Here is a 26,307-nt window from a genome sequence, read left to right as displayed (position 1 = left end):
TCTTTCTTAGTGATTTACGGGTATTTTCGTTATAGATTAAAGTGAATAGAAGCGGTGCACCAGGTAGGACGCCGAAAAAAAGAGGAGGTGAGTCTATTAGACTACTTAAGTACCAAGCTCTCCACGGATCCACTCCTAGACATGCACACAGCCATTGCCACACTTTAACTGAATGATTGTTCAGAAAAAACCATTTTATTTTAAGCCTTTGAAAACACTTATTAATTTTTGAAAACGTTTTCATTTCGGAAGCTTTATCTTGTTTCACGATATTTTGAAATCAGGTAATCTCTTTTAAAAACGCGCCCTAGAGCTATTTAATTTCAAACATTTAAATCCATATCATGCCTAAGCTAATAATCAAACTAAAGCAATTAAAAATAATTAAAGCGGCCTCATTACAACTTAAAACCCAAAGCAATTCAAGTAAATGAAACTAATCCAGTCATAAGAAGGAAATTGAGCTTGCAAAACATGTGGCTACTCCGAATCCCTCTCAGCTCCAAGTCCACTATGGTTGGGGGTTACCTTCACGGATAAAATTAAGGGGTGAGTTTGGAAAACTCAGTGTGTAAAATAACCCAACCATAGTCCAGATCAGTTCAAACCACAGAAACAGATTAAGTTGGGCCTTAGCCCTATACAAAATTCAGAATGAAGCCCATAGGCCCATAACAGAAACAGAACAGATATATCTTGTATGCAGAAATCCCAACCCATATCCATCCGTATACACCCCCGTGCCAACCTTACACCATGTGGGGAAACTACTCGACCAACCCATCCACTACACGACATAAAATTTGCAGCATGGCTGCCAAAACAGATATTGTGACAGAGTCACCAAATACAGATATTGTGGCAGAGCCACCAGAAACAGATATTTGTGGTAGAGCCACCAGATCAGGTATTTCTGGCAGAGCCACCAGAACGCTTCCTCCATCAATATAACCCATATCCCATGCAATAGATATACATGTCATGGCATACAACAAACAGAATCAGAATATCATGCATTTTAGTCAAAATTACCCTAGGGGTATAATGGTAATTTTCATACTTAGGGGTATTTTAGTAAATTTAACTATCTTAGGGTTTACACTCATATTACCGCCATTACCACATTAACAGAAACACTTACCGAGCGTTTTTATCGAATTGAGTCCGTTGGCCCATTAACCCGATTTCGGCCCATTAAGCCCAAATATACCGAAGTGCACGAAATTGTGCACTCTGTAATCATATCGCTTGTGATTACCAATATTAACAACCAAACCATCCCACGAGCGCTCGCACGCTCGCAAGTTCACAAAGTACCGGCTTTTCGACATTTCGGCGATCTAGTCTATGAGTGGGTGTCGTTTACACACCTGATTTGCGACAACTACTACCGAAATCTCCCACAATATCCTACAATCGTCACTAGACATATCAGATCCAAAATACAATGGCAACCATCATAAACTTACTTACCATAATCGGCCATCAATACCTATGGCCCTTGAGATCCTACCTTTGCCAAAACTAGAGACTAGATCTAGATCTAGATCTAGTCGTTCCACTTGTCCAAGCCTTCGATCAGCAGCCTCTGGATCACACTAACACCAAAACAAATCAATTGTTACAACCCTTAGAGCCTTAAGCTCCAATCGACAGCCTCCCTATGCCTTTAGGGATTTCGGCTTTTCTAAAACCCAAAATAAAGAATAGATTTGAGTACCTATCTCAGGTTCTTTCAACCAAAATGATTCCACTTCAATTTTTGCTCAGATCTGATCAGATCCAGCCCTTAAACACTAGCAAAATGGAATCTTAGAGATCTAAAGATTTGGCTATACGTCCCTAAAAACTATGGTGTTTTCGGATTTTAGAACTGTGAAGAGGAAGATGATTTGGTATGGTGGTTTTTGTAGTGGTATTGCCGATAAGGGTTGAGGTTTAAAGGATGTGAAATTGGCCAAAAGAGATGAAGAAAATAGGAGGATTTTGACTAGAAGAAATCGGCATAAAAAATAACTTTCGAGATTTTGGCTTTTATGGTAATCAGTTATAGAGGTTTAGAAAAGAATGGGAATGAAAGAGGAGATGAGTAGAATGGTAGGAATGTTTCGGCCAGAGAAGAAAATGAAAAAAAGAAAATAGAAGAAGAGAGGAGAAGAGAAGGAAGAATTCGGCACTCAGGAGATCTAGCTTTGCGTTTTTTTAGCTTTTTGCGACACTAAGAAGAGAATAGAATGAAAGTGAAGGCTCTAGGTGGCTAACCCTAATTCAGCAAAAAAAGAAAAAGAAAATAGAGCTTGCCCTAATGGCCATTCAGAGCCATGGCCCAACCTTCCTAAAGCCCTATCCGAATTTCCACTTAAGCTCTATCACATGCCCGGCATATGCACACAAAAATAAAAGTGACAACACGCTTACCTTGTGACTCGAACTCTGGCTCCCTCTAACCATCCACACGTCACTCCCCAGACACCTAGGTGCCACCACTTGCCACCTTACCACAAATCTTTTTGTGTCCTATTTGACCACCTCAATTTTAAAAGCCCATATCGCTAGAACCCTCTATCTCCAAAATTAAAATTCAGGAATTGCCTCGAATTAAATTTACTCTTGGGCCTTTTAAAGGCCCACCAACATATTCAGACCTACACCAAACAGTCGAAACACAGTATTTCTAAAATTCATTGAAAATTATAGAAATCTCGAAAATCCCAAAAATTGGGGTGTTACAAAATAAGTGCTTCTCGGGAGGCAACCCGAGCACTAACTGTATATTAACTTCTTTAAAAATTTAGTCTTCAGCATCTAACTTACTAACGGAGCTCTTGAACACAGGTTTTCATAGAGACATGGCCAAGCACATGGGCATGCTTATGGCTGTGTTAAAATAGGACAAGGATTTCCCAAAACACGGGCTGCAATAAAATGCCACGGCCTTGCGGCATGGCTGTGGTCGAGCCTGCCAAAACAACATGGGCGTGCGACATGCCAGTGTCTCATACCCGTGGCTGAACCTGTTAGATTGACACGGGCGTGGGGATTTCCCACACGGGCATGGGAGAAGCGAACGAAGCTAGACACGATCGTGCAACACGACCGTGTGAACCCATATGCCCGAGGTACACAGGCGTGGGACAAATTTCAGATGCGCCCAAATAAGGGAACACGAGTGTGTACCATGGCCGTGTGGCCAAAAATCTATAAATACCCTTCACTATTTGCTTTCTCCCCCATTTGAAAACCCTAACCCTAGTCGCTGCAAGTTCACACGGCCTCCCTGCCATGCCCGTGCGCTGCCTCCAACTTCATTTTTGACATCCATTCTCCCCTTTCTAGCGTTTGTTTACTCTTTCCCCTGTAATTACACTCATTTATAATGCTATTCATCTTAGTAGTCTATATTTTTCATGTCATTTTTATTTTCTATCACACAAATTTCATTTATAGGACAAGTCATCATCTTTTTCATGTCCAAATTCCTACTCATTACATGATTTACCTACTCCATTTAATTAGTTAGAAATGAATATCCATGGTTAGGAAAGTTGAAATAATCATGCCTTTTGTATTGACAGTTCTATTCATTCATATAGTAATGTGCATTCCATTCTTTGCCATTTTACTTATATCACCATGCTAGTGCCACAAAAATATACCATTGAACTTATCGTTTTTAGTTAGTTTTAGTAGTTGAGGCTTGAAATTATGATTTTTAAGATTTGACTTCGTTTTACTTTGACCACTCATCAAGATGACTTGATGATTCTAATCATAGGTACTATGTCATCCTCACGTGGTAAAAAGGCTGCTGTCCTTGCTTCCAAGAAACGAAAGGGAGCGTCATCTTCTGCAGGTCCAACCGCAAAAATCCGTCACCCCTCCTACAGTTTCCCCGTGGGCCCCAGGAAGAACTTTTCCAGATACTTCGGGCCCGACCTTTAATTGCGGGCCACTGCATCGACTGGACCGCCGTAGAACAAATTCAGTTGGTTGATGTGATTCGGGCCCTCTTAACCACCGACCCTTAGGAGCTGTTCTTTGGGATCATCGAACCAACATACCTTGAGCTCACGATGGAACTATGCTCAACGTTCAATCTCCAGACCGTAATGACGAACTACGATAATCTCGGCACGGTGCAATTTCACCTAAGCGGGTTAGTCTGCCAGCTAAGCATCCCAGAGTTCGGTGCTGTACTAGGCTTATATACGGAGGAGTTCAAGGAGGAAAATGAACTACATGCTCTCACTCGCCACATACACTTTTTTCCCTCGAAGTGCTGGCACACTTCGGCCCTTGGCGCAGCCTCCTACAATCCTAGCCGCTCCAAGGCATCAGTTCTCCGACCATCCCTGATGTATGTACACGCCATTTTGGCTCACACGATTACAGGGAGGCGAGAGAGCACTGACGTCATCAACACTCACGACGCCTACTTTTTATGGTGCATGTCACACGGGCACGTCATCGACCTGCCCTATTTCATCTCCCTGGCGATTCAACACCAGACGGAGTGGCATCGGAAGGGGCTCATCTCCATTTGCCCCTACGTGGCTCAACTGGCGCGACACTTCGAACTCCTCAACACCACAGCCCAAGAATCATCCCTCACCCTCATCGGCCAAATGTCTCTACAAGGCATCTCGAGTATGCTTAACATGAGGATGATTGAGAGGCGCCGAGGAACCTACACTCCCCAGTATCGTCTCACCCAATCTACCGAGGAGGAGGCCCACGAGGACATTCCTGATGATGTCCCCCCACAGCACGAGGACCCACCGACTCAGCCACCACCATCCTCTCGTCCAGTTCATGCGGCGACTTCATATGCTGACATCTCTGAGTGCCTCACTCGATTCGAGCAGCAGTGTTTTCAATGATTTGGCAACATTAATGCTACTCTACAGCAGATTTGTCAGCACCTCCACATCTCATCGCTAGTCCCACCTCGCGAACCATCCAGCGATGAAGATGTTTAAAAACATTTATTTATTATTTTATGTTTTTAATTTTTATCAAAACTACTTTTTATTTTTATTAGATTTTAGAAATTTTATTTTTAATTATTAATTTCGATTATTTCTTTTTGAGTAATTATTCTTCCTAATATCCCCTAAAAAGTTCCTGATTTTATCACAGTTATATAGAGCTCTTAAGCTCATCATCACATAGGAACTAAAACTCCACTGGGAAAGGTTCTCCACAACTGCCATGACCTGCTAGCCCATGACCATAGCTACCACTAGAGATAATATCCTTTTGGCGCAGGACTTATGGCCTAATGAACCTCTACGACCGCTGGAGTATCCTCCTCCACTCTCGAACCGATTACTCTCCAGAACTCCAGTTCGAGGAATTCATCATACAGGAAGTTTCACTTCTCTCCCTATCTTATTTTTATACTCTAATATCTATCTTTGTACATTGAGGGTAATGTACATCTTAACTGTGGGGGGTATTTATTTCATTATCAGAAAAATCCCTGAATGACTGCCTTGTTATCTTGAAAAGCTCTAATATCATATTTAGGATAAATTTTAATTGATTTATGATTTTGATTGATATATCTTGAATTAAAACATAGGAAATTATGCATTGATTGTTTAAACTTTAAGGCATTAGAGCATCAAGCATGATGAGTTGATTTTTAAGAATTTAAAATCTTAGGCTGTTTCCCCAAAGTTTAGGTATTACTTTGAGTTGGAATTCACAAGTTGTTAAACATCAAAAAGCCATAATTTTGTGAGATTTTTGAGCCTTTTGAGCATCTATTAATTCTTTTCATGCTCACTTTTATTAATGCTTTGAGTGTGTCAGTATTGAACTATTATTCTAGAACTTGCTTGGTTATGCTTGTCGAGACCACACCATTTGATTTGATATGTCAAAATGATTAAGGCACTTATAACCCACTCATGCCATGAAAAGCCTACCTCCACGATTAACCCCTAGTAAACCCCCTTGAGCCTAACAAGCCATTTCTTGTATTACCCTTAATATTAACCTTTAACCCATTATTGTTGAAATCCCCTAAATTAATTTAAGCCCTATTTTTTTCGAGATTTGAATTGAAATAGTTGCTTAGCTATGTTTGATTCTACTCTGTAATTTAATTTGTTCTTAAAAAAAAACATGTATACATATTAGTAGTGGTCTTCTGTTTGTAAGCTTCAGAAGTTAAATTCCTTAATCTGAGAAGAAGCTCTGTTGTACGCAAGTGGTGATTAACTCTTTTTCTAGTTAGGTAATTTTTCAATTCAATCTCGATTCTAACCCTTTCTTTCAGCTTGTGACCACACCTCCCAACCAAACCTCATTACAACCCTCTAAAGACCTTTTTGATTGATGTATCATCTTAAATTATAGTGGTGGAGATTTGATTTTCATGCAAGCCTACGGTAATGACTTTTCATTTTTGACTATTGAGTGTTTCATTTATTGTCCTTAAACACCTCGAGTGATTTAAGTGAATCTGTAGTGAGGATGTGAAACTCTGTGATATTCTGAATAAAAGGTAATTACTTAAATGAGGAGAGACACCTATGTTTGCATGATTAAATACTCAACTTGGAATGTTTGAAACTTTTATGTCCTTTTAGTTGAATTCTCAATGTATGATTTTCTATGGATTATTATAAGATATTATCGATAGAAATTATATGTTGAGAAGAATTTATTTTGACTATGAGTTGAGAATTTTGCTTAAGGATAAGCAAATGCTTAAGTGTGGGGGTATTTGATGAGCCGTAATTTATACATATTTTTACCCCATGTTTAACGCATTTTATGGATGATTTTCCATTAGAATTGGTGAATTCGATGCTCTTAATGCTTTAATTTCATGTTTTACACTTAGGAGACCATAGGAGAGCGAAAGGAACGAGAAACGGGCAAAAAATGGAGAAAATGGGCCAAAGTACGAAATCAACACGGCCTGGACCTCCTCACACAGGCAGACCACACGGTCATGTCAATTTGGCAGGCTCAAGCACGGCCAGAAGTAATCGCACACGGGCGTGTCCCTGCCGAGCCCAAGTTGAGTCCAATTCAGAAAAGGCTAATTTTGAGGGCCTTTAGGTATTCCAAAGCCTATAAATACACCCTAGAGGAGCAAGAAAAGGGAAGACAGAGTAGGCGGTAAGGAATTACTCCAAGAAATTCGATCGATTCATCTCAGAAGCAGGATTCATCATCAAGATTGAAGATCTCTCCTCAATTCCCCTTCAGGATTTTTGGGTTTTCTTTATGTTTTGTATTTTTTATTATTCTAAGATGTTTTCTTACTTACTTATGAACTAAATCCCCTAAATACCTAAGGGGAATGAAACCTAAGATGAATCTTGTTATTATTTTTTGAATTGTATGATAAATATTTGACTTGTTCTTAATTATGTGTTCTTAATTCTTGTTTTGCTATCCCAGGATACCGGTTCAAGATAACCTCTTATTCAGAGGAGGAATAGACCCTATCTAAGAGTACATTTGTCTTTATTAAGCAGAGTTGATTGCGCGCCTAAACATAGGGTGACAAGATTTTGCCGGATTAGGGTGAAACCTAATAAGGGGATCCATAGATCGAGTTAATGCAACCCTAGAGTGTTAATTAGAGAAAAGTCTCGGTTATTCAATCTAGGGATTAGACGTTATTAGTCTTGAATAGGGATAATAACATAACTTAGGGATCTCTACGGAACAAGTTAAATGAATAAATCGTTCGATTCAGAGCCAGAATAACAAGTACAATCTAGGTGGATTTTCCTTAGGTATTGTCTTCATTCAATCAATTTTTTCCAAAAGCAATTCCCTAATTCCATTCTCTGTGCAAAAGCAATTCCCCAATTCCATTCTCTGTGCGTTCTTAGTTTAGATAATTAGTTAGTTAAAACAAAAACCTCTTTATTCTTAGGCTAGATAATAAAAAGACAATCATTACTAGTACTTTTAGTTCCTTTGGGTTCAACAATTCGGTCTTGCTAAAACTGTACTACTGTTCGATAGGTACACTTGCCTACATCACGATAATAGTTAGTTCAAGAACGAGTAGTTATAAATATTTAAAACCTATCATGAAATCCTCGCGATCAAAGAGGCAAGGAATTACTCGAAGAAAGTCGATTGACCCATCTCAGTTGCCGGATTCTCCTTCAAGACTGAAGATCTCCCTTCAATTTCCTTTAGGGATTTTTGGGTTTTCTTTATGTTTTGTTATTATTATTATTCTGAGATGTTTCCTTTTACACTTATGAACTAAGTCCCCTAAATACCTAAAGGGAATGAAACCTAAGACTGATCTTGTTATTATTTTCTGAATTATATGATAAATAGTTGAATTGTTCTTAATTATGCATTCTTAATTCCTATTTTAATATTCCAGGATATTGATTCAAGTTTTGATGTGCTTATTCAAAGGAGCAAAAGTCCATGTCTAAGAGTAGATCTAGCATAATTAAACGGAGTTGATTGCACCCGTAGACATAGAGCGACATAAATCTATTGGATTAGGGTCAAACCAAATAAGGGAATCCATATATCGAGTAATGCAACACTAGGGGTTTTAATATGAAAGAGATTTCAATTAATCAACCTAGGGTTAGACATTGTTAGCCTCGAGAGAGATAATAATATAAATTAGGGATTTCTATAGATCAAGTCAAGTGAATAAATCGTCTAATTCAGAGTCAAATAACAAGTGAAGTCTAAGTGGAATTTCCCTTGGGTATTGTCTAAATCAATCAGTTTTCCCAAAAGTATTTCACCAATTTACTTCTTGTGCATTCTTAGTTTAGTTAATCAGTTTAGATAAAACAAATCCTCTTATTTTTAGGCTAGATAATTGATAAACCGTAAATTATACATATTTTTACCCCATGTTTAATGCATTTTATGGATGATTTCTCATTAGAATTGGTGAATTCGATGCTCCTAATGATTTAATTCCATGTTTTACACTTAGGAGAGGATAGGAGAGTGAAATGAGCCAAAAACGAGCCAAAAGGGACAAAACGGGCCAAATCAAGAAGATGACATGGCCTAAGCCTTGCCACACGGGTAGCTCACACGCCCGTGGCTTTCGAGGGTGTCGACTAAGCTTTCACGATTCACACGGCCTGGCCATTAACCTACACGGCAGTGTGCAATTTAACGGATCAAACACGGCCTAGCAATCACGTCACAAGGCCGTGGCACAGGGGCGTGCCCTGCCGAGCCCAAGTTAAGTCCAATTCGAAAAAGGCCATTTTTGAAGGCTTCTAGGCATTCCAAAGCCTATAAATACACCCTAGAAGAGAGGAAAAGGGGAGACAAAGAAGGGGGGTAAGGAATTACCCCAAGGAAGCCGATTGATCCATCTCAGAAGCTGATTCATCATCAAGACTGAAGATCTCTCCTCAATTTCCCTTCAGGAGTTTTGGGTTTTCTTTATGTTTTGTATTCTTTATTCTTCGGAGATGTTTTCTTATTTAGTTATGAACTAAACTCCTAAATACCTAAGGGGGATGAAACCTAAGACGAATCTTGTTATTATTTTCTGAATTGTATGATAAATAATTAACTTGTTCTTAATTCTTGTTTTGATATCCCAGGATACTGATTCAAGACACGCTCTTATTCGGAGGAGGAATAGACCCTGTCTAAGAGTACATTTGTCATAATTAAGCGGAGTTGATTGCGCGCCTAGAAATAGGGTGACAAGATTTTTTCGGATTAGGGTGAAACCTAATAAGAGGATCCATAGATCGAGTTAATGCAACCCTAGAGTGTTAATTAAAGAAAAGTCTCGGTTACTCAATCTAGGAATTAGACGTTATTAGTCTTGAATAGGGATAATAACATAACTTAGGGATCTCTACGGAACAAGTTGAATGAATAAATCGTCCGATTCGGAGCCAGAATAACAAGTAAAGTCTAGGTGGATTTTTCCTTAGGTATTGTCTCAAGTCAATCGATTTTCCCAAAAGCAATTCCCCATTTTTTTCTCTGTACGTTCTTAGTTTAAATAATTAGTTAATTAAAAAAACCCTTTTATTCTTAAGCCAGATAATGAAAAGATAGTTATTACTAGTACTTTTGGTTCCCTTGGGTACGATATCTCGGTCTTACCATTACTATACTACTGTTCGATAGGTAAACTTGCCTACATCGTGATAATAGTTAGTCTAGGTTTGATCTTCATTATAAATATTTATGACTTGTTACGAATCACGCGTTCAAGTTGTTGGCGTCATTGCCGGAGAACTAAAATATTAGGAACGCTAAATTTTTATTACTTTAGCCATTTATTTTTCTTGCAATTTAATTTTATTTCATTATTATTATTATTTATTAATTTACTTTTTTCTTTCTCTTGGCAAGTTTTTTATAGTTTATGAGTAGAAGAAACCCGTCGGGACCATTACTTTTTGTCGAAGAAATCGATCGTACAATTCACAATAATCAAAGAGAAATAAGGCGCAGCTTAAGATACACGGAGAACAAACAAGAAGACGATACTCAACCCCCAATCGAAGAGATGGCTGAAAACCAAGGCAATCAGCTACCTCCTACAATTGCGGCTAATCAAAATCCTGCTCTACGTACTATGTATGATTATGCTAAACCTTCTCTAACAGGAACTGAATCTAGCATAGTTAGACTGGCTGTAGCTGCAAATACTTTTGAACTAAAACCTAACACAATTCAAATGATACAGTAGTTTGTTCAGTTTGATGGTTTGCAGGATGAAGATCCCAACGCTCACTTATTAAACTTTCTGGAATTTTACGATACATTTAAAATCAATGGTGTTTCTGATGATGCCATTCATCTTTGGTTATTTCCTTTTTCACTGAGAAACAAAGCTAAACAGTGGTTGAACTTGTTACCACGAGGGTCTATCATTACTTGGGAACAAATGACCGAAAAAATTTTACTAAAATACTTTCTGTCGGCTAAAACGGCTAAATTATGCACTGATATTTCTTCTTTTGTGCAAATGGATTTAGAAACACTTTACGATGCATGGGAGAGATACAAGGACTTACTGAGAAGGTGCCCTCACCATGGGTTACCACTTTGGCTTCAAGTACAAACATTCCACAGTGGTCTGAATCCCTCGACTCAGCAAATGGTTGAAGCGGCTGCTAGTGGAACCATCAACAGTAAAACACCGGAAGATGCCTATGAGTTTATAGAGGAGATGTCACTGAATAACTATCAATGGCAAGTTATGAGGACAAAGCCAACAAAAACAGCTGATGTTTATAACATCGAGTCAGTTACTATGCTATCAAATTAGGTAGAACTTCTCAATAAAAAGATCGATGGTTTACTCAGTTCTACGCAGGTACATCCAGTAATGAGGTGTGACACGAGTGGAGGAGGTGTGCATACAGAATATCAATCCTTCAATCCCACAACAGAAAATGAATAAGTCAACTATATGGGTAACAATAACTTTAGATCTCAAAATAACCCATACACTAATACTTATAATGCAGGTTGGAGGAACCACCTGAATTTCTCCTGGGGTGGTCAAGGGAATCAAAAGCAACAAAATCCTCAGGGTTTTCAACAGCCACCTTATCAACAAGAGAAAAAACAAACCTTGAGAAGATGCTCTCAAAATTCATATTAGTGTCAGAAACCCGCTACCAAAATACCGAGACAGCACTCAAGAATCAACAAGCATCGATCCAAGGCTCGAAACTCAGATAAGCCAGCTCTCCAAACTAATCTCGAAAAGATCACTAGGAAATTTACTTAGTAATACCAAATTAAGAGAGCATGTCAAAGCAGTTACACTAAGGAGTGGGAAAGTATTAGTGGAATCTAAAAAGAAGTTAGCACAAGAAGCCGTGGAAAGTGAAAGGAGGGAAGAAAAACCCGAAAATAGTGACAAACCAGTGCCGGAGGAATATACACCACCAGTCCCATATCCAGCAAAATTAAGAAAAGATCGCATTGATGCATAATTCGATAAGTTTCTTGAACTTTTTAAGCAATTACATATCAACTTACCTTTTGTTGAAGCTATCTCGCAGATGCCTACCTACGTAAAATTTTTGAAGGAGCTTCTAAAAAACAAAAGGAAGTTTGAGGAATTATCTACAATAGAACTCAACGAGGAATGCTCTGACATACTCCAAAATAAGCTGCCAACCAAACTATAAGATCCCGGAAGTTTTACTATCCCTTGCTTAATTGGCAATCTGAATGTTGAAAAAGCAGTAGTCGATTTAGGCGCCAGTATTAATTTGATGTCATATAAAATGTTCAAACAACTTGGTCTTGGGGAACCTAAACCTACTAGGATGAGTATTCAGTTAGCCAATAGATCTGTTAAATATCCTAGGGGTATATAGAAGACGTACTCATAAAAGTAGATAAATTTATATTCCCTGTTGATTTTGTTGTGCTTGACATGGATGAAGATGTGGAAGTACACTTAATTTCAGGACGCCCATTCCTATCCACTGCTAGAGCGGTGATTGACGTGGGTGACGGTAAATTGGTACTTAGAGTAGGTGACGAGGAGATGATCTTTAAAATTTACGATGCTATGCGATTCTCTAGGGAACAGAATGATTCATGTTATTTCATTGACTCTATTGATCATGTTACTCAAGACTCTTTTCAGGAGATTGTACAAGAGGAGACGACAGAACCATATCCAGCTCAAGACGAGGAGACAGGTGAGGAACCTAATGACCATTCGTCAAGACAAGTAGAATATGAGGGTATTAAGATAAACGATGACTTTAAGCAAAAACCCTCTATTGAGGAGCCTCCCAAACTGGAACTTAAACAATTACCAAACCATTTAGAATACGAATTTCCTGGAAATAATTCTACATTGCCAGTTATTATTGCTTCTAATTTGCAACCCAATGAGAAAGAGGAGTTAATCCAAGTATTAAAATAACATAAAAAGGTCGTAGCGTGGAAAATTTCTGACATTAAAGGGATTAGCCATTCTTTCTGCACCCATAAAATTTTGATGGAAGATGAATACAAACCGTGTGTGCAAGCTCAAAGACGTCTGAACCCCAACATAAAGGAAGTTGTAAAAGTCGAGGTAATTAAACTTCTAGATGCTAGAATTATTTATCCTATTTCTGACAGTTCTTGGGTAAGTCCAGTGCAGGTTGTCCCCAAGAAAGGAGGCATGACGGTCGTGACCAACGAGAAGAATGAATTAATCCCAACAAGAATAGTTACAGGACGGAGAGTTTGCATAGACTACAGGAAACGTAACGACGCCACAAGAAAAGATCACTTCCCCTTACCATTCATTGACCACATGTTGGAAAGATTGTCTGGACACATGTATTACTGCTTTCTAGACGGACTCTTTGGTTACTTCCAAATCCTAATAGCTCCTGAAGATCAAGAAAAGACGACATTTACATGCCCATATGGTACGTTCGCTTATTGTAGAATGCCTTTTGGATTATGTAATCCTCCTGCCACTTTTCAACGTTGTATGATAGCCATATTTGACGAACTCGTGGAAGATATCATGGAAGTCTTCATGGATGATTTTTCAGTATTCCGTAACTCTTTCCATCTCTACCTTAAAAATTTAAAACGAGTTCTAATAAGATGTAAGGAAACAAACCTTGTCCTTAACTGGGAGAAATGTCACTTCATGGTTCAAGAAGGTATTGTATTAGGGCATAAAATTTCTAGTGAGGTTGATAAATCTAAAATAGAAACAATCGAAAAATTACCACCCCATAGTTCAGTTAAGGCTATTAGAAGCTTTTTAGGACATGCTGGTTTTTATAGAAGATTTATTAAGGATTTTTCTAAAATAGCTAAGCCTTTGACTAAATTACTAGAAAAAGATATACCTTTTAACTTCGATCAGGAATGTTTAGAAGCATTTAATACTTTAAAGGATAAATTAATTAATGCTCCAATCATAATTGCACCTGATTGGAACTTTCCATTTGAACTAATGTGTGATGCGAGTGATTTTGCAGTAGTGCAATATTGGAACAATGAAGAGACAAGCATTTTCAACCTATCTATTACGCCAGCAAAACCTTAACGGCTGCACAAGAAAACTATACTACTACGGAAAAAGAGTTGCTAGCTGTGGTTTTTGCATTTGATAAGTTTCGATCATATCTCATATTGTCTAAAGTTGTTGTCTACACTAACCATTTCACCCTTCGGTACCTTTTAACTAAAACCGATGCAAAACCTTGACTCATTCGATGGATTCTCCTATTGCAGGAATTTGACTTGGAAATTTAGGACAAGAAAGAAGCTAAAAATCTCGAGGCTGATCATCTGTCTAGGCTTGAGAAATCCAATACCAGAGAACTGGATGACGTAGAAATAAATGAATCATTCCCTGAAGAACAATTTTTCGCTATATCCAACTCCAAGGTACCATGGTTTGTAGACATCGCGAATTTTTTAGCTGCTAACATTATCCCAAAAGGGTTAACACACCAGCAAAAGAAGCAATTCTTTAATGATGTGAAAAACTACTTTTGGGACGATTCATTTCTGTTTCACAGATGTGCAGATCAAGTCATCAGAAGATGCGTTACAGGATCAGGAATATAAAAAATAGTGGAACATTGCCACTCAGGGCCAACCGGAGGACACTATAATGGCACTAAGACCGCACACAAAATACTTGAATCAGGTTTTTATTGGCCTTCATTATTCAAAGACACTATCAGGTACGTTACTTTATGCGACAAATGCCAACGGACAGGTAACATATCTAAACGTGATGAAATGCCTCAAAACTATATGCTTTCTTGTGAAATATTTGATGTTTGGGGTATCGATTTCATGGTCCCATTCCCCAGTTCATTAGGAAATAAATACATCTTAGTAGCAGTTGACTACATGTCCAAATGGGTAGAAGCCCAAGCTTTACCTACTAATGATGCTAGAGTGGTAGTACGTTTCCTTAAAAAACTCTTCTTGACATTTGGAACACCTAGAGCAATTATCAGTGATAGGGGCACTCATTTTTGTAATACCCAATTTGAAAAAACCCTTAAGAAATACGGAGTTCATCATAGAACAGCCACCTCATACCATCCTCAAACTAATGGACAAGTTGAAGTAGCAAACCGAGAACTCAAACGGATCCTTGAAAAAACAGTAGAATCAAATAGAAAAGACTGGGCAAAAAAAGTAGACGATGCCTTATGGGCTTACAGAACTGCTTTTAAAACTCCTATAGGGGATCACCTTACAGACTTGTTTATGGAAAAAGTTGTCATCTACCATTCGAACTAGAGCATAAAGCTTTTTGGGTTATTAAATTTCTAAACCTTGATCCCGAACTTGCAAGAAAAAACGGATTGATGGAGCTAAACGAGCTAGATGAATAGCGAGCCAATGCATACGAAAATTCACGCCTATACAAGGAAGCAACAAAGCGGCGCCATGACATTCGTTTAAAGCAATGGCAACCATTTGAAGCTGGAGATCTCATCTTATTATACAACTCAAGACTCAAATTGTTTCTCGGGAAACTAAAATCACGATGGTCAGGACCATTCATAATTCAATCTGTTCATCCATATGGCACAGTAGAGGTATGTCACCCATCATACGGTACTTTCAAGGTAAATGGACACCGTCTCAAACTTTATAATGGTGAGAATTTTAAAATCAATAGAGAGGAGCTACGACTCCACAAACCGCCCTAAATATACCAACAAGGTAACAGTCGAGCTTAGACTATAAATAAGCGCTTCTCAGGAGGCAACCCGAGTACTAACAATTTTAAATTATTTTAAATTCAAGTTTTAAACATTTAGGTCACTAACAGGGTATTTGAAGCATAGGTTCCCAGCTCCACACGGTCGTGCTTAAGGTCATGTGATCAACACGGAGGGAAACACGGCTGTGCGTTACGGCCATGCGAAAATAGGGTAAATGATTTCCCCAGAACATGGGATGCGATAAATCCCCACGGCCGTGCGACATGGCCATGGGTGAATTTGATAGGTGAACACGAGCGTGGGAATGGAAAAACACGGGCATGCCAGGGGCAAGGCTCGATTCTATTTCTTCGACAAAGCCATAAGACACGCCCGTACCGTGAAGCCGTGGACAACAATACACGGGCTTGGTACCCTGACACACAGGCATGGGAGAAGCGAACAAAGCTAGGCACAGCCGTACGATATGGCCATGGGCCACACACGCCCAAGACACACAGGCGTGGGATAGTAGCCGGGCATGACCTAAATTGCAAAATTTGACAAACACGGGCTTACTTTCAGAGTACATAGGCATGGCCCTAGGCCGTGTGGCTTCCCCCTATATAAGCAAAGCACTGTTCTTTTTCTTCCTCCTTTCAAAACCCTAGTTGAAATCTCCCCCTCTCCACTCCCTAATCCCTATTCCGGCCACCATTCCACAGATTCTCACTTCCTCAACCCCCAAACCACCCTAAACTCCACTGCACCTATATTAATCCTCACTTTCCCCACTCTTTTCCCTCCAATTTTCCTCCACACAGCTGTACCCCCACAGCACGAGGACCCACTGACTTAGCGACCACCACCCTCTCGTCCAGTTCATGCGGCAGCTTCATATGCTGACATCTCTGAGAGCCTCACCCGATTTGAGCACCAGTGTTTTCAACGATTTGACAACATTGATGCTACTCTACACCAGATTTGTCAGCACCTCCACATCTCATCGCCAATCCCACCTCGCGAACCATCTAGTGATGAAGATGTGTAGAAATATTTATTGTATTATTTTATGTTTTTAATTTTTATTCAAACTACTTTTTATTTTTTATTTTTTTATATTTTTTAGTAGATTTAAAATTTTATTATAAATTTCAATTATTTCTTTTTGAGTACTTATTCTTCCTCATATCCCTTAAAAAGTTCCTGATTTTTATCACAGTTATATAGAGCTCTTAAGCTCATCATTACATAGGAACTAAAACTCCACCGGGAAAGGGTCTCCACGACTGCCATGTCCTACTCGACCACGACCATAGCTACCACTAGATATAATATTCTTTTGGCGCAGGACTTATGGCCTAATGAACCTCTACGACTGCCGGAGTATCCTCCTTCACTCTCGAATTGATCACTCTCCAAAACTCTAGTTCGAGGAATTCATCATACAGGAAGTTTCACTTCTCTCTCTATCTTATTTTTATACTCTAATATCTATCTTTGTATATTGAGGGCAAAGTACATCTTACGTGTGGGGGGTATTTATTTTATTATCAGAAAAATCCCTGAATAATCATCTTATTCTCTTGAAAAACTCTCATATCATATTTAGGATAAATTTTAATTAATTTATGATTTTGATTGATATATCTTGAATTAAAACATAAGGATTTATGCATTGATTATTTAAAACTTTAAGACAATAAAGAGTCAAGCATGATGAGTTGATTTTTAAGAATTCAAAATCTTAGGCTGTTTCCCCAAGTCTAGGTATTACTTTGAATTGGAATTCACGAGTCTAAACATCAAATAGCCATAATTTTTGTGAGATTTTTGAGCCTTTTGAGCATCTATTCATCCTTTCATGCTAACTTTTATTATTGCTTTGAGTGCGTCAGTATTGAACTGTTATTCTAAAACTTGCTTGATTATGCATGTCGAGACCACACCTTTTGATTTGATATATCAAAATGATTAAGGCACTTAGGATTAACCTACTCATGCCATGAAAAGCCTACCCCCACGATTAATCCCTAGTAAACCTCCTTGAGCCTAACAAACCAATTTTTGTATTACCCTTAATATTAACCTTTAACCCATTATTGAAATCCCCTAAATTAATCCCTATTTTTGTCGAGATTTGAGTTGAATGGATTGCCTAGCTATGTTTTGTTCTTGATATTTAGTCTATATTATTTAACTTGTTCTTAAAAAAAAACTATGTATGCATATCTGTAATTTCATAATTCTGAGAGAAGCTCTATTGTATGCAAATGAAGATTAACTCTTTTTCTAGTTAGGCAACTTTTCAATTCAATCTGGATTCTAACCCTTTCTTTCAGCTTGTGACCACACCCCCTAACGAAGCCTCATTACAAACCTCTAAAGACCTTTTGATTGATGTATCATCTTAAATTATAGTGGTGGAGATTTGATTTTAATGCAAGCCTATGGTAATGACTTTCCATTATTGACTATTGAGTGCTTCCTTTATTGTCCTTAAAACACCCCGAGTGATTTGAGTGAATCTTTAGTGAGGACGTAAAACTCTGTGAAATTCTGAATTAAAAGTAATTACTTAGATGAGGGAAGACACCTATGTTTTCGTAATAAAATGCTCAACTTGGAATGGTTGAAACTGTTATGTTCTTTTAGTTAAATTCTCAATGCATATTACCTATGGGTTAATTTGAGATATTATTAATAGAAATTATAAGTTGAGAAAGATTTATTTGGATTATGAGTTGAGAATTTTGCTTGAGGACAAACAAATGCTTAAGTGTAGGGGTATTTGATAAACCGTAAATTATACATATTTTTACCCCATGTTTCATGCATTTTTTGGATGATTTCTCATTAGAATTGGTGAATTCGATGCTCCTAATGCTTTAATTCCATGTTTTACACTTAGGAGAGCATAGGAGAGCGAAAGGAGCCAAAAAGGGACAAAACAGACCAAATCGAGAAGATGACACAGCCTAAGCCTTTCCACACGGGTAGCTCAGACGCCCGTGTCTTTCGAGGGTGTCGACTAAGGATTTCACGATTCACACGGCCTGGCCATTAACCCATACGGTCATGTGCAATTTAACGGGTCGAACACGGCCTGGCAATCACGTCACACGGCCGTAACACACGGGCGTGTCCCTGTCGAGCCCAAGTCCAATTCGGAAAAGGCCATTTTTGAGGGCTTTTAGGCATTCCAATGCCTATAAATACACCCTAGAAGAGAGGAAAAGGGGAGACAGAGAAGGGGGTAAGAAATTACCCTAAGGAAGCCGATTGATCCATCTCAGAAGCCAGATTCATCATAAAGACTGAAGATCTCTCCTCAATTTCCCTTCAGGAGTTTTGGGTTTTCTTTATGTTTTGTATTCTTTATTCTTCGGAGATGTTTTCTTATTTAGTTATGAACTAAACTCCTAAATACCTAAGGGGGATGAAACTTAAAACAAATCTTGTTATTATTTTCTGAATCGTATGATAAATATTTAACTTGTTCTTAATTATGTATTCTTAATTCTTGTTTTGATATCCCATGATACCGATTCAAGACATGCTCTTATTCAGAGAAGGAATAGACCCTGTCTAAGAGTACATTTGTCATAATTAAGCGGAGTTGATTGCGCGCCTAGAAATAGGGTGACAAGATTTTGCCGGATTAGGGTGAAACCTAATAAGGGGATCCATATATCAAGTTAATGCAACCCTAGAGTGTTAATTAGAGAAAAGTCTCGGTTATTCAATTTAGGGATTGGACATTATTAGTCTTGAATAGGGATAATAACATAACTTAGAGATCTCTACGGAACAAGTTGAATGAATAAATCATTCGATTCGGAGCCAGAATAACAAGTAAAGTCAAGGTGGATTTTTCCTTAGGTATTGTCTCAAGTCAATCGATTTTTCCAAAAGCAATTCCCCAATTCTTTTCTCTGTGCGTTCTTAGTTTAAATAATTAGTTAATTGAAACAAACCCTTTTATTCTTAGGCTAAATAATAAAAAGATAGTTACTATTAGTACTTTTGGTTCCCTTAGGTACGATATCCCGATCTTGCCATTACTATACTACTGTTCGATAGGTACACTTTTCTACATCGTGATAATAGTTAGTCTAGGTTTGATCTTCATTATAAATATTTATTACTTGTTACGAATCACACGATCAATAATAAAAAGAAAGTTAATACTAGTACTTTTAGTTCCTGTGGGTTCGACATTCTGGTCTTGCCATAAATTATACTACTGTTCGATAGGTGCGCTTGCCTTCGTCGTGATAATAGTTAGTTTTCAAGTACGATCAATCATAAATATAAAACTTATCACGAGACATCACATCAAGTTTTTGGCACCGTTTCTAGAGAGCTAAGATATTAGGAATACTTAATTTTTATTACTTTATCCATTTATTTTATTACAATTGAAATTTTATTTTAATTTCGTTTTGATTTACTAAATTTTCTTTTATTTTCTTTTGACAGGTTTTTATAGTTTATGACTAGAAGAAACCTGTCGGAACCATTTCTTTTTGATAGTGAGATCGCAAGCACAACTCGCAGAAACTGAAGATAAATAAGGCGAAACCTAGGAAACATAGAGGAAGAGCAAGAGGACGATATTCACACCAAAACCAAGGAGATGGCTTAAAATCAGGAAAATCCGCTACCTCTTGCGATTGCTGCTAATCCAGTAAATCAGAATCCTGCTTCTCGTACTATGTATGATTATGCTAAACCTACTTTGACAGGAGCTGAATCGAGTATAATTAGACCTATTATTGCTGAAAATAATTTTGAACTGAAACCTAACACGATTCAAATGATACAATAGTTTGTTCAGTTTGATGGTTTGCAGGACGAGGATCTAGACGCTCATTTGGCAATTTTCTGGAGTTTTGAGACACTTTAAAGATCAATGGTGTTTCTGATGATACCATTCACCTTCGGTTGTTTCTCTTTTCATTGAGAAATAAGGCAAAACAATGGTTGAACCCGTTACCACAAGGATCGATCACCACTTGGGAACAAATGACCGAAAATTTTTTTCTTAAATACTTTCCACCGGCTAAAATGGCTAAACTAAGGAATGATATTTCTTCTTTTGTGTAGATGGATTTAGAAACACTCTATGATGCATGGGAGAGATACAAGGATCTATTGAGAAGGTGCCCTCACCATGGGTTACCATTTTGGCTATAGGTTCAAACTTTTCACAACAGCCTGAGTCATTCGACTACACAGATGATTGACGCAGCTGCTGGTGGAACTATTAATAACAAGACACCTGAAGAGGCTTATGAGTTTATAGAAGAGATGTCACTGAATAATTATCAGTGGCAAGTCATAAGGACAAAACCGACAAAAGTAGCCAGTGTTTTCAACCTCGACATGGTCACTATGCTATCTAACTAGGTAGAACTTTTAAATAAAAAGATTGACGGTTTATATGGTTCTACCCAGGTACATCCAGCGATGAGGTGCAATGCAAATGAAGGAGGAGTGCACACAAAATATCAATCTTTCAACCCTAGCACTGAGGAGGAACAAGTTCAATATATGGGTAATAATAATTCTAGACCTCAAAACAATCGATACAGTAACACTTATAATGCAGGTTGGAGGAACCATCCCAACTTCTCGTGGAGTGGCCAAGGAAATCAAAGGCCACAACATCCCCCAAGCTTTCAATAACCACCTTACCAGCAGGAAAAGAAACTAAACCTTGAGGAGATGCTAATGAAATTTATCTCGGTGTCAGAAACTTATTTTTAGATTACCGAGACAACACTTAAGAATCAATAAGCGTTGATCCAAGGGCTCGAAACCCAGATAGGCCAACTTGCCAAACTGATCTCTAAATGACCACAAGGTAGCTTGCCAAGTAATACTTTATCAAACCCAAGGGAACAACGCAATGCGATTACCGTTCCAGATAAGGAAGGGTTAGTCGAACCTGAACCAGAAGCGAGGCAAGAAATTGTGGTAAGTAAAAGTAAAGGTGAGGTGGACCACAATGAGCAAAAACTGGTAAGTAAAGAGTACAAACCTCATGTGCCATGCCCCAGTGCGACAAGGAAAGACCACACGGATGAAAATTTTGGTAAATTCCTTAAATTATTAAAGAAATTACATATTAACTTACCGTTTATTGAAGCTCTTTCGCAGATGTCGAATGCAGTTAAATTTTTAAATGAGATTTTAGCAAATAAATAGAAGTTGGATGAGGTGTCGCATGTAGTGTTGAATGCAATTTGCTTAGCCATTTTATAGAATAAGGTAAACAACAAGATGAAAGATCCAGGGAGTTTTACAATTCCTTATTTAATTGGTAGCTTAGATGTGAATAATGCATTGGCTGATTTGGTGGCGGGCATTAATGTTATGCCTTATAAAATGTTTAAAATGCTAGGTCTTGGGAAACCCAAACAAACTAGGATGAGCATTCAATTGGCTAATAAAACCATTAGATTTCCTAGGGATATCATTGAAGATGTTCTTGTTAAAATCGATAAATTTATATACCTAGTAGACTTTGTTGTTCTAGATATGGAAGAGGAAAGTAACATACCTTTGATTTTAGGACGACCCTTTCTAGCAACTGCTAGAACTATTATTGACGTTGGCATAGGAGAATTGACACTTCGTGTAGGCAATGACACAATCACTCTCCAAGCTCGTGATTCTGCTAAAATATCTAGCAATCAAGATTATTCTTTAAGTACGATTAATTTAAATAATGTTACAACTCAAATTTCTTTGCAGGAGCCCATTAAGAAGAACGTGATGGAGCCTAACCCATGCCACGAAAACAAGCTGACTCACGAAGAAGGAAGACTTTAGATCGATGAACTAGATGAATGGCAACACCTGTCAAGGAGAAACCAAAAGCACACGAAAAATCAAAGCAACACCACGATGAGCATAGGGATGAAACAAAGTAAATTAAAGTTGGGGACAAAATATTGTTAGATGAAAATGACACCCAAATTGCTACTTAAGAGCACAATACGGGAAAAGCGAATCCCTTCACAGTAATGAGCATCTTCCAACATAGTACAGTCAAGGTAACACATACTGTATTTGGAACTTTTAAGGTAAATAATACTCGACTCAAACTTATTTTGATAGCAGAAGTGAGGATTTTCAACTCCTCAATCCACCGTAATCATACAAAATTGAGGTAAGTCGAGCTTAGACTATAAATATGCGCTTCTCGGGAGGCAACTTGAGCACTAACAGTGTGATTTCTTTAAATTTTAGTTTTTAACATCTAAATCATTAACTGAGTCCTTGAACACAGGTGTTCCAACTCCACACGGCCAGGCACATGGGCGTGCCGTAGGCCGTGCTCATACCACGGGCGTAGACATGGCCGTGCGACACGACCGTGTGAACACAGAGCAAAATTTTCTCAAAACACGGGATTCGATACGTTGCCACAGCAGTGCGACATGGCCGTGGGCAATCTTGCCAAAACAACACGTTCGTGTGACATGCCCATGTCTATAAGCTGTGGTAGAAACTGAGAAATTAACGGGGCGTGCGACTCGCCCATGCCCACCACCCGTGGTCGAACAAGTCAAAATAATAAGGGCGTGTGCATGCACACACGGTCGTAGGAGAAGTGCACGAAGCAGGACACGACCATGCAACACAGCCGTGTGAACCAATACGCCCCAGGAACGTGGGCGTGGGCCGAATTCCAGACATGCCCAAATTTGAAAATCACGAAACACACGAGCTGAAATAAGGGCACACAGGCGTGCCCCACGGTCGTATGCCCCAAAATATATATAAACCCCCACTATTCATCATCCCCTTCCCCAAAAAATTGTAACACTAGCTGCCGAAATCCCTCCCACCGATCAATCACCACCTAATCATCGTCCAGTTCATACAGCGGCTTCACTCTCTGACATCTCTGAGTGCCTCACTCGATTCGAGCAGCAATGTTTTCAGTAATTTGATCACATTGATGCAACTTTACATCAGATTTGTCAGCACCTTCAAATCTCATCGCCACCCCTACCTCGTGAACCATCTGGCGATGAAGATTTTTGAAGTTTTTCATTTTTATTTATTATCTTTATGTTTTTACTTTTAACTTTTTAAAACTACTTTTTATTCTATTTATCTTTAATTTTATTTCATCCTTAGGTTTTATAGTTTATATTGAATAATTTATATTTTTGTTCATTTCTTTACGAGTAATCATGCTACTTTATATTTCTTAAAGAGTTATTGAATCTATCGCAGTTATAAAGAGCTCCAAAGCTCACTATTATTTAGGATTTGCAACTCCACTAGAAAAGGTCCTCCACAACTACCATGCCCTGCTCGACCACGACTATAGCTACCACTAGTTATAATATTCTTTTGGCGCAGCACTTGTGGAACCCAACCTCTACCACCACTGGAATATCCTCATCCAATCTCATCCTTGCCTTGGCCGATTACTTTCCATAACTCCAATTCAAGGAATCCATTTAACATTCAGGAAGTTTCACTTCTCTCCCTATCTTATGATTTTATATCTATATTTTTCAGTAAATCCATCTTTGTACATTGAAGACAATGTACGTCTTAAGTGTGGGGGGGTTATTTATATCATTATCTAAAAAATCCCTGAATTGTGTCTTATTCTCACATGACTCACTCATATCACTATTAGAATGAATTCTGATTAATTTATGATTTTTATTTATATGTCTTGAATTAAAACATAGGCATTTATGCATTGATTGTTTAAACTTTAAGGAATTAAAGAATCAAGCATGATATCTTTATTTTTGAGAATTAAAAATTTTTAGGTTGTTTCCCCAAGTTTAGGTATTATCTTAAGTTGAAATTCACAGGATTAACATTAAAAAGCCATAATTTTTGTGATATCTTGAGCCTTTAGAGCATATATTATTTCTTTCATGCTCACTTTTATTGTTGCTATGAGTGCGTCAATATTGATTTGTTATTCTAGAACTTGCTTCGATTATGCATGTCAAGACCACACCATTTGATTTGATATGTTGAGATGATAAAGGCACTTAGGTTTAACCCACTTACTCCATAAAAGTCTACCCTCATAATTAACCCTTAGTGAACCCCCTTGAGCCTAACAAGCCATTCATTCATTTACCTTAACTATTAACCCATAACCCATTATTGTTGAAATCCCCTCAGTTGATCCCTATCTTTTTTGAGATTTGATTTGAATAAATTGCTTAGCTATGTTTTATTTTTGATAGTTAGCAAAGTCCTATGTTATTTTGATTTGTTCTTAAAAAAAATACATACATACATATTAGTAGTAATTCTTTGTTTTTGAGCTTAAGTATTTAATTCCATATTCCATGAAGAAAAGCTCAATTCTAGGATCTTCTAATTAGGAATGTAATTTGTCAGTTTTAGTATTTTTCTAGTTAGGTAATTTTTCAATTCAATCTCGATTCTAACCTTTTCTTTCAGCTTGTGACCATACCTCCTAACCAAAGCTACGTTACAACCCTCTAAAAACCTTTTGATTGATGTATCATCTCAATATATAGTGGTGGAGATTTGATTTTCATGCAAGCCTATGGTAATAACTTTTCATATTGACTGTTGAGTGCTAAATTTCTTGTCCTTAAACACCTCGAGTGATTTGAGTGAATCTTTAGTAAGGATGTGAAACTCTGTGATATTTTGAATCAAAGGTGATTACTTAGATGAGGGAGACACCTATTTTTTTCAAGATAAAATGCTCGACTTGGAATGTTTGAAACTTTGATGTACTTCGAGTTGAATTTTCAATGTATGATTACTTATGGATTATTTTGAGATACTATTAATGAGAATTATAAGTTGAAAAGAATTTATTTTGATTGTGAGCTGAGGATTTTGCTTGAGGATAAGCAAATGCTTAAGTGTAGGGATATTTGATAAGTCGTAATTTATACATATTTTATCCCATGCTTAAGCACATTTTTGGATGAATTATTATTAAATTTGCAGAATTTGATGCTCCTAATCCTTTAATTTTATGGCTTATACTTAGGTGAGCATAGGAGAGTAAAAAGAACGAGAAACGGGCCGAAAATGGAGAAAATGGCTCAACGTGGGAAATCAATACGGTTTGGACTTCCTCACACTGGTAGACCACCCGGCCGTGTCTATTAACGACTCTAAACACGACCTAAGCCACCTTACATGGGCGTGTCCCTGTCGAGCCCAAATCTAGTTCTATTCAGAAAAGGCCACTCTTAAGGGTTTTGAAGCATTCTAAAGCCTATATAAACACCCTAGGAGGTACCTAGAAAAGACACACGGAGTAGGAGGCAAGGAATTACTTGAAGAAAGTCAATTGATCCATCTCAAAAGCTGGATTCTCCTTCAAGACTGAAGATCTCCCTTCAATTTCCTTCAGGGGTTTTTGGGTTTTCTTTATGTTTTGTTATTATTATTCTTCTGAGATGTTTCCTTTTACACTTATGAACTAAGTCCCCTAAATACCTAAGGGGAATGAAACCTAAGACAGATCTTTTTATTATTTTCTGAATTATATGATAAATACTTGATTTGTTCTTAATTATGTGTTCTTAATTCTTGTTTTAATATTCCAGAATATTGATTCAAGTTTTGATGTGCTTATTCAAAGGAGCAAAAGTCCTTGTCTAAG

The 26,307-nt window shown here is 37.9% G+C and overlaps 2 non-coding genes across 2 annotated transcripts; both read right to left on the bottom strand.

Moving 5' to 3' along the window:
• Positions 1–10,941: 10,941 nt before the first annotated feature.
• On the bottom strand, positions 10,942–11,043 carry LOC121212799 (small nucleolar RNA R71). The gene has a single exon (XR_005908173.1). It is a non-coding gene; the product is annotated as a small nucleolar RNA R71 (small nucleolar RNA).
• Positions 11,044–20,732: 9,689 nt separating this feature from the next.
• LOC121213344 (small nucleolar RNA R71) lies at positions 20,733–20,839 on the bottom strand. Its single transcript, XR_005908727.1, has one exon. It is a non-coding gene; the product is annotated as a small nucleolar RNA R71 (small nucleolar RNA).
• Between the last annotated feature and the right edge of the window lie 5,468 nt (positions 20,840–26,307).

Source organism: Gossypium hirsutum, chromosome A13 (genome assembly GCF_007990345.1).
Source record: "Gossypium hirsutum isolate 1008001.06 chromosome A13, Gossypium_hirsutum_v2.1, whole genome shotgun sequence".
NCBI lineage: Eukaryota > Viridiplantae > Streptophyta > Magnoliopsida > Malvales > Malvaceae > Gossypium > Gossypium hirsutum.
Note: the sequence above shows the minus strand (reverse complement) of the source record. Positions and strands in the feature narration are given on the sequence as shown.